The sequence below is a fragment of the Arachis ipaensis genome, chromosome B02 (assembly GCF_000816755.2).
Source record: "Arachis ipaensis cultivar K30076 chromosome B02, Araip1.1, whole genome shotgun sequence".
NCBI lineage: Eukaryota > Viridiplantae > Streptophyta > Magnoliopsida > Fabales > Fabaceae > Arachis > Arachis ipaensis.
In genome coordinates, this window is record NC_029786.2 from 101441098 (window position 1) to 101451614 (window position 10517).

Consider the following 10517-nt stretch of genomic DNA (forward strand, 5'->3'; position numbering starts at 1 on the left):
TATTATCGATAAAATTACTTAAATACTAAAAATTATAAAAAAAATAAATTATCCTTTTTTTTAAACCTTAATTTCGTTCCAAAATCTATTTCATTCTTAATCAATCTCCTCCTCCCACCATAATCATCGCCTTTTTCAAATCCCATGAGATCCAATCTTCTATTGTTCATTCAATTTTGTGTGTGAGAAAGAGAGAGAGTTACATGATAGAGAACTTTAAAACTCTTTATCTTCCACCATCACTCAACTAGCCTCTCTTATATCGCAGTCCCAAACTGAAAGTGACTCTTGCAAATTTTAAAAAATGCTTTTGGTTCTATCTTCTCTTCGTATGAAAGAAAGAATAGAGTATTGGCTAGATCCTCGTATTAATATATATTTTTCCTTCTTTTTTTTATGTGAAGGCTTCTTTGATTGTTTTTTTTCCATAGAGAATAAGAAAATCCATTAGATCTTAACAATTTGCCACTGATAACTACAAAAAAGAAAACGGTAACGAAAGGGGGTTGAGGGAGGGATCAAGGAGTGGGGTTGGGTTAGGAATGAATGAATTTGGGAATGAAAATAGCGTTAGAAGAAAGGTAATTTAAATTTTGTTTATAACATTTTTGGCATTTAAGTATTTTTGTTGACTGAAATATATTTTGTATAGATACAACTTTAATTTTGTTTTTTTATGATTAAATTTGTTAACGTTGAAATTATTCGTGGTCAGAAACGGTAATTTAATTTTAAACCTAATAACATATACACATTGTCACGGCCTTGGATACACTCCAACGCTACCGTGTCGGCACTCGGACTTACTCAACATCTTGAGCTAAGACCAAGTCAGCCTAACTCTCAATACTTAGCAAGAAAGTTAAGAATATAAGAGAACACAAGAGAAAGGAAGCTTTGGTGGAAGAACACTTTATTGCTCAAGTGTGTTTACAAATGATTCACACACATATAACTCTAACTTTCACCCCTATTTATAGCCATCCACCTCCTCAATGGATGGTTAGGATTAAATCTAATCAACGGTCTAGATTAATCATCTAGAACCTTCTTTACAAATATCCATCATACCACAACTCTCTAAATACTTCTAGATTCTTCCATACTACTCTTTATACTCACATATACAACCACACTCTTCTAGAATACTCTATGGCCTTCTAGAGTATTCTAGAACCTTTTAGAGTATTCCGGGACCTTCTAGGACATTCTAGAACGTTTCGGAACCATCTAGAGCATTATCAAATACTCTAGAAAACTCTACAAACACTGTTAAATTTAACCTTCTAAAATTTACCGTGACATTCTCCCCCACCTAATGCGCAGACGTCCTCGTCGCGTTCTGTTCATGATAGCGCTGTAGGTGTTCTTGGAATTGCCACAGATCTTCGCGAGTTTCCCAGCTAGCTTCGGTTATCGGGAGCCATTTCCACTTGATCTCTCATTTGAGGCCAATAATAAGAAGATTCAATGAGTGCCAAGATCCTTTGCTGACCTTGGTGACCAGCCCACTTGGTGTCGTGGCATTCCCTCACTAATTTTCTTCTTAGATTTTCCCATTTAGGGACGTATAGTCTTCTCCCTTTAGTGTAGAGAAGGTCGTTTTCTAACAAAAATCTTTTGGTCTTACCTTCTCTAGCCAACTCCACCAACTTCTTGGCTAATGGATCGTGATGCAACCCTTCCTTGATGGTCTGCACAATATCTCCTCCAACCATAGAAATGGCCGTCAATTCAGCCTTGCGACTCAACGCATCTGCTACCACATTAGTCTTACCTGACTTGTATTCAAACTCAAAATCAAACTCAGCCAATAAGTCTTGCCATCTAGCTTGTTTGGGGCTTAACTTCTTTTGAGTTTGGAAGTAACTTGTAGCCACATTGTCTGTCTTGATGATGAAGTGTGAACCAAGCAAGTAGTGACGCCAAGTTCTCAAACAATGCACTACCGCGGTCATCTCCTTCTCTTGGACGGTGTATCGCCTCTCTGTATCATTCAACTTGCGACTCTCAAAGGCAATCGGATGTCCTTCTTGCATTAGAACCCCTCCAATGGCATAGTCAGAAGCATCAGTGTGGACTTCAAATACCTTTGAGTAGTCGGATAGTGCTAGTACTGGACCTTCTGTGATAGCAGCCTTCAACTCATCAAAGGCCTTTTGACACTCCTTTGACCATTCCCAAGTGTGGTTCTTCTTGAGAAGATCAGTTAATGGTGCAGTCTTGGCGGAATATCCCTTGATAAACCTCCGATAGTAATTAGCCAACCCAAGGAATGACCTCAATTCAGATACATTGTTTGGCGGCTTCCACTCTTTGATAGCCTTTACCTTTCCTTGATCCATGCAGAGAATTCCACCTTTAATGATGTGTCCCAAGAAGTGGACTTCGTCCCTTGCAAAGGAACACTTTTCCTTCTTCACATATAGGTTGTTCTCTCGCAAGATCTTGAACACGGTTTGTAAGTGTTCTACATGTTCCTCCAAAGTATTGCTATAGACAACAATGTCATCCAAGTAGACCACTACAAACCGATCAAGGTAAGGTCGAAAAATCTCGTTCATCAAGGTACAGAAGTTCGCAGGAGCATTGGTCAAGCCAAAAGGCATCCCCAACCACTCATACGATCCATACCTCGTGACACACGTGGTCTTAGGTTCATCACCATCGGCAATTCTCACTTGGTGATATCCTGACCTCAAATCTAGCTTTGAGAACCACTTAGCTCTACCAAGTTGATCAAACAAATCGGCTATCAAAGGAATGGGGTATTTGTTCTTGATGGTTACCTTGTTAAGTGCTCGATAGTCGATACATAGTCTTAATGAACCATCATGCTTCTTTTGGAACAAGACTGGTGCGCCATAAGGTGCCTTCGATGGACGGATGAACCCAGCATCTAGCAAATCCTTGAGTTGCTTCTTCAACTCATCGAGTTCTGGCGGTGCCATCCTATAAGGTGTTGAGGCGGGCGGCTTTGCTCCTAACTCCAATTCAATCTTGTGGTCCACTTTCCTCCTAGGGGGTAGTTGTTTTGGCAACTCGGGAGGCATCACATCCTTATTTTCTTCAAGGACTTCCTTGATTTTTGGAGGGACGTCTTCTCTTTCAGATGTTGACTCCTCTTGTAATAGAGCCAAATATGTAATCCCTCCCTTCTTGAACCTTTTCTTGAGTTGCATAGCAGAGAGTATCGGTGGTCCTCCAACTTTAGAGACTGTAGGGACCATGCATGGAGACCCTTTCTCCATGACACATACTACGTCGTAGTATAGCATAGGTATTATATTTGCCTTCCTTTGCAAATCGAGCCCGATGACTATTTTAAAATCATCCATGGGTGCTACTAAGAAATCTACAAGGCCCTTCCAAGAACCAAGAGTCATCTCAACCCCTTTTGCTACTCCCTTAAGGGGTTCACCCTTGGTGTTCACGGGTTTGAACCAGCCATTCCTTTCAGTGATCTTCAACCCAAGCCTCTTTGTTTCATCAGGCGTGATGAAGTTGTGTGTAGCACCAGTGTCGATCATAGCCATGACGGGTTTTTCATTGATAAAGGCTTTGACATACATCAAGCCTTTCTTTTGCTCATCCATAGAGGATAGAACATTTTCCAACATAGAAACTCTTTCTTCTAAGAAGTTAGAGTCCTTACCTCTAGGCTCACTTGAAGAACGGACCTTCTTGCCTCTCCATTGAGAAAGAATAGTATCCCTTCCCCTTTGAGACTCAACATGCTCCATGGTGATACTAGAAGCCATTCCCACAAGCGACTTGTGCTCCCTCTCGAACCTTGCTCTGATACCAAAATTGTCACGGCCTTGGACACACTGCAACGCTACCGTGCCGGCACTCGGACTTACTCAACCTCTTGAGCTAAGACCAAGTCAGCCTAACCCTCAATACTTAGCAAGAAAGCTAAGAATATAAGAGAACACAAGAGAAATGAAGCTTTGGTGGAAGAACACTTTATTGCTCAAGTGTGTTTACAAATGATTCACACACATATAACTCTAACTTTCACCCCTATTTATAGCCATCCACCTCCTCAATGGATGGTTAGGATTAAATCTAATCAACGGTCTAGATTAATCATCTAGAACCTTCTTTACAAATATCCATCATACCACAACTCTCTAAATACTTCTAGATTCTTCCATACTACTCTTTATACTCACATATACAACCACACTCTTCTAGAATACTCTATGGCCTTCTAGAGTATTCTAGAACCTTCTAGAGTATTCCGGGACCTTCTAGGACATTCTAGAACGTTCCGGAACCATCTAGAGCATTATCAAATACTCTAGAAAACTCTACAAACACTGTTAAATTTAACCTTCTAAAATTTACCGTGACAACATGCTGCCTAATTTTTATGATAGGTTCTTTTTTAATTGTTTAAGTTCAGTTTGGATAAATTTTTTAAATAAGTTCTTTTGAAAAGAGGGTTTAAACTATAAGAATTTTTATTAGTAGCAATTTAAGTTATTTTTTATTTGGATTTTTAGTTATAAAATTACTTATTTTAAAGATAACGTTTCGATAAATGATTCAAAAAATACAATTTTTTTTTATTTTATATCACACATAATATTAAATACAAATTTAATAATAAAAATAGAGTGGTAGAACGATAAAAAAATTCTTGAAAAAAACATATGCAATAGGTGATTTAGATAAAATATTGTGTAAAAATAGTGGTAAAAAATTTAGCAGATGAAACTTTTTGTGAAAATAGTTGTAGAAGATCAATACTTTTAATAGATAGAACATTGTATAAAAATAATGGTAGAAGGCCAATATTTTAAGCAAAAAAAAAAAAAAAATTGCAATAAACTAATGACCGTGCATAGGTCTGGCTCATGTGTGTAGCGCACCTTTAGCCCCAGGTCCGATCCGCTAGCCCACAATCACCCATTGTCCCACTAAATCTCTATGCTCTCTTATGATAAAAGAGGCGACCTTTGACTTCTGTAGAAAATAGAATTGACGCTAGTTAAACACTACTTTAAAAAATTTACAAATTTAAAACTCAAGATTCGTTGTAGTTTTAAATTAAAATTTAACACTTTTTAAAATATAGTTTAGAACGTCATAATTCAAATTAAATATCAAAAGTTTAATCTCAGATCATTCTTCTTAAAAATCATAATTAAGTGTTCAATTATTAACTACGAAAAAAAATTTGAATCACAATTAACAATTGAAATAACAAAAAATTAAAGAGCAATGCAATATCTAAACGGCAAGAGAAATTATACTAAAAGTAATTAAAACAATTAACTAGTAAATGAAAACAAATTTAAATGCTAAAAAAATTTTGGTAAGAATTGAAGATTAAAGATCACTATCCTTATTACTAACCACAACATAAAAATTACAAAAAGTAAATCTAATTCGTTAACCTTTATAAATTGAGAAAATGCAATTAGGCTTAACTAATCCTAATTCACCTAACTAACTTACTAATTGAATTAGTAAAAGATTAGCAATGAAAGTAAGATTAATTAATATCTCTAAATTATCAATTAACTTGGACATTAATAATTCAATGTCACCTAAATTTTTAACCCCAAACTAAGAAAGAGAAAATCTACTTTATAAATAATTCAAGCAATTTATCAAATACTTGGTGTACATAAACATAAAATATCATAAATTGCAAGAATAATAAAATCGGGTAAAGTATATTTTTTGTCCCTGAAGTTTGACAAAAGTTTCAAAAATATCCTTAAGTTTTATTTTGTTTCAATTTTGTCTCAAAAGTTTTTGATTTGCATTAAATATATCCCTAAGAGCTAATTTTTCAAAAAATTTAAGACCAATTCAACAACAATTTCATAAGAACAACCCTAAACACAAGAAAATCAAGCATAATTTTCATGCAATATTGTTAGATTGATCTTAAATTTTTTAAAAATTTAGCCGTCGAGGGTATATTTGATACAAATCGAAAACTTCTGTGACAAAATTGAAACAAAATAAAACTTAGGGATATTTTTAAAACTTTTGCCAAACTTCAAGGACAAAAAATATACTTTACCCTAATAAAATCTATAACTACTAAATTCAAGCAAGCAACAATAACATTTTGAGTAAGCAAGAATAAAACATGAAACATCAAATTACATTAATAAAAAATTGAAAATTCAACAAGAGTTCATAATTAAAATAATAAGATGAAGAAACTAACAAAAATATTTTAAGTAAAGTAGTGTGTGAGAACAAGAAAATAAAAGCAAACTACATCTAAACAAAATTAAAACCTAAAACTACAAAAAATAAATAAATAAAATTCTAGAGATTCTAGAGAGAAGGAGATTCTCTCTATAATTCCACTAAAAACCTAAGAAAGTGTAAAAAATGAGTAAGTGTATAGGTGTTTTCTTTTTCCTCTTCATTTTGGCTTCAAAATACATAAGAAAATAGCTATTGGGAGCCTTTGGAAATCCCATAATACGAGGATGCACGTGTTTCATTAACTCATTAACACGTGTTTTATTAACTCAGCACGTGAAAATTTTTTGCGCACACGAGGTTTTATGGCTTACATGAAAGGCTCAACTAAGAGAGAAATGATTTCCTACGCGATAAATTCGCCCACGCGAGAAATAGCTGCTTGTGCGAGATCTTCGCGCACGCGAAGAAAGACTGCACACGTGAGCATTCTGAAAATTTTCTTTTTTAATTGCTTTCTGAATTTGCTTCTTCGTTCTATTTTTTTCGATTATTTAAGACCATTGATGTAACTTAATCGTAAAAGCTTAAAGAAAATTTATCACAATATCAAATAACATAAAAAAAATTAAGAGATTAATAATTAAGAATATAAAAAATATATATTTTCAAAAAACTCATTAATTGAGCTGAAATTGTGTAAAGATAAACTCTATATTTTTTAGGATAAAATGGAGTTTGTCAAAAATCTCATTGAAGTCACCAATAGTTAACCAACGGAAAACGCAAGGGTTGAAAAAACTTTTCAAAAACTCCCAAGCCTTATCATGCTTACTCCAAATCGAACTAGCATCGACTTCATCACATGCCTACTTTATCATGTCTTGAGCAAATTCAATACTTATCACCTGAGAATAGGATCGTTAAAATGGGCCAAACTCATCGGATCAATTCGTTTACCTATTTAAATGGGTGGACTTTGTCTCTAAAATTAAGTCCGTTTAAATTTCGGGCTAAACAGGCTGAGTCCAATTAACACTTAAAAAATGGTGGGTTCAACGGATTAGCCCGCGGGCTAAACGAGTGGCACGTTTAATTTTTTTTATATTATCTGAAAATCCGACCCATCAACTAAAAAAATATTATCTTTTAAAGATTTTTGACCTAAAAATAATATTTTTTGTCAAAATATTTTTTACAAAATAAAATAAAAAGATAAACGGCCTGGCCCGTTTAACCCACGGGTTGACCATAAATGGTCCAAGTTAAAAATTTATAACCCGCGAATAAAACGGACTTAAACGATCTAACCCATTTAACTTACAAATTTAATAGACTGGACTTAAATGGATCGGGTTAACCCGTTTAACAGCTCTACCTAAAAATGGATCGCCAACACAATACAACATATTCTCAGCCAAATAAAAAGGACCAAAATTCCACCTCTAGGACCTTTAGCCTCTTTAATATGGACTGGAGTATAGCCTAATATGTGCCAAAATAAAGACAATGAGTTTCTAATATAATAAAAAAAGTTATGCTAGATAACCAATAATTTTTTTGAACAACATGAACAAAATACAATAAAATACATTACATCTCTAAATTATCCACCTAAATTTTAATATTAGAATAACCATTTACACACTTACTAAAATGAACATTTGATATATTTATTGTTTACATTGTTCACCAATATTATTGATTATCTATACTTTTTCTAATAAAAATATGAAAAAGTATAGGTAGATAATGAAAATACTAAACAATATAAACAATGGATATATCGATGTTGATTTCAGTAGATGTGCAGATAGTTATTCTAATATTAAAATTTAGATGAGTAAGTTGGAGACGTAATATATTTTAATTTGATTGATAATTGTTCATGTTATTCAAGAAAATGATTAGTTACCTAACATTGCTGAAAACTTTCTACCAATTGTTTAATATGAACACGAGCTAGTTTATTAGTAACTCCTCTCACATTCCAAACTATAACATTTGAGCAATGCATAAACCTCATCCCCTCAAGGATTACCCGTTAACCGTTGAGGATGACTCTTTATCATTCGGATTACCACCACCACCAATAAATAGCTAATGCTCCTTCGCAACAACTCACTAGATACTGCATACCCCTTTGCCGGTGATCCTCGAAGGGACCTCGAGATGGCGTCTTAATTTTTGCTGAACTCAGCACACCTTCTGGATGATGCATCATGGTTCCTCCCCTAATGATAGAATCGCGATGGATTGACCCGAGTATATGTTTCCTCGCTGGCGCTAATGAACTTGAGGCAGTCACAGTAAAGGACACCTCCTTGCCCTTTGTGGATGTAGAACTTGAAACCTTTACCCTGTCCAAACTTATTGCACTTGTTTTTGTGAAAAATCATAGTACACCCTTGCCATGATGATTTTGCATGGGATGAGACATTTCATGTACCTTCGCTATCTTCTCACCAACGGAAATCCTATTTTCTACCATGCCAAAACCAAAGGCCCTTTGGGGAGTAGAAGACTTAAGTATCGTCTCTTGGGAGGGGATCTCCCCTTCTTCAGCCACATCTTAAGTTGTAGGGGGGATCTTCATGATTCTTCTGAGTTACACTTTTAAACAGACAATCATGTACTGTGTGTTCATAACATTTTACATGCATTACAAATTAAATGGAGACTTTTGTATTCAGCATCATAAAACTATCCATCTACTTCAATTTTTCAAGTGATAGGCACCCTTAAGATCGATTTGAATACACATCCTTCATACTTCCCCCTCTCCGTTGATTTGGTCAGCAGATTAACCTTGATTGGGGTACCCACCACCGCCAATGCGATCCAAAGCATGGCTTTCTTATGGTAGTACCATATTCTTAGACCTTGGATCCTAATCCAAACAAGGGTCGATTCAAAAGTTTTCTCACAAGGGCAGAACTCTGGCGTCCATAGTTTCATAGCCTTGTAACAACCTGCTATTATCCATGGACTTCCAAGAACTACATTTGTAGCTCTCTATCTTCAATCAGGTCAAATTTAATTAAGAAATACCTTTATTTACCCCAAAACATCCTAAACACACTTTTAAATAGATTTTTTTTGTTAACCATAATAGAAAGACTCAAATCCGTAACCTCTCACAAGAGTATGGGAAGACTATTAGCTACTTTTGAATAGATTTTTTTTTATCGAAGATAGGAAGATGCGAATTCGCAACCTCTCAGGTGAGTATGGGAAGAATATGCGCTATAATTCGTTGGCTACTTTTAAATAGATTACTCTACATCTTCACTGTTAATGTTATTTTTTATTAATAAGTATAAATTGAGTAATAAAAACTAATTTATCATCTCCTTTCGTACTTATTAGTCATTCTTTCTTATATTTAATATATAAAATCAACTTTTATTTTATCCTTCTTTTTTATCTCTTCTTAACATAATCTCGTATATCTTTTAATTATTTTTTTTTCATTTTTACTAATATTTTATACAAATATTTAAAAAAATATGGTTGATAACTATAATCTTTTTTTAGTATGCTAAACATGTGTATTATATGATAAATTTCATAAAATACTATAATATATGATATTCATCTTATTCTTTTCTCTATATTCTTACTAATCTTTTATTCAAATATTTGGAGAATCTGATTGGTGACCACAGTTTTTTTTAGTTTGCTAAATATATGTGTTAGATAATAAATTTCCTAAAACACTAGAATATATGATATTCTTTATATTTTTCTGTTACATTTTTATACTATAATCTTCAAATATAACCTGAAAAAGACAAAAACAAATTTGAATTGAATTTTTTTATTGTATTATTCTTAGTCCTTGTATTTTTACAAATAAAAATGAACCAATATATATGAACAAAGGTACTAAGAACATGTGGATTCGTTTCTTTACAGCATGTTCTTCGTTTCTTTACAGGATGGAGGTATATTGGTAGAAAATTCAAAATAATGGGGAACCTTGTGTGTAAACCGTTGGAAAAAGTGGTCGACTTACTCCTGGAAGCGAGTATTCGCCAGCTTGATTATATTATCAATTATGAAGATCATGTTAAGAATATAAAAGAACTCGATGATAAGCTTGAGAAGAATGAGCTAACGGTGAAGCACCTTGTTGACACTGCAAAAAACAATGCAGAAGAAATCACACCAACTACTGAAGGCTGGCTTAAGGAGGTGTCGGAAAAGAGGGAAGAAAGTAAGGAGTTTCACGATGACAAAATCCTCAGATCCAAGACAAGTTGCTTTAGCGGAGGGTGTTCTAGTGGGGCTCTGCCTTTCTTGTGGCACAGGCGTCAACTTGGCAGGAAAGCAAA

General features: G+C 34.3%; 1 protein-coding gene across 4 annotated transcripts in view; it reads left to right on the plus strand.

The window, feature by feature from the left end:
* LOC107626019 overlaps nucleotides 1–10517 on the plus strand; it is a 60026-nt gene that overhangs the window by 27005 nt on the left and 22504 nt on the right. The window lies entirely within an intron of this gene.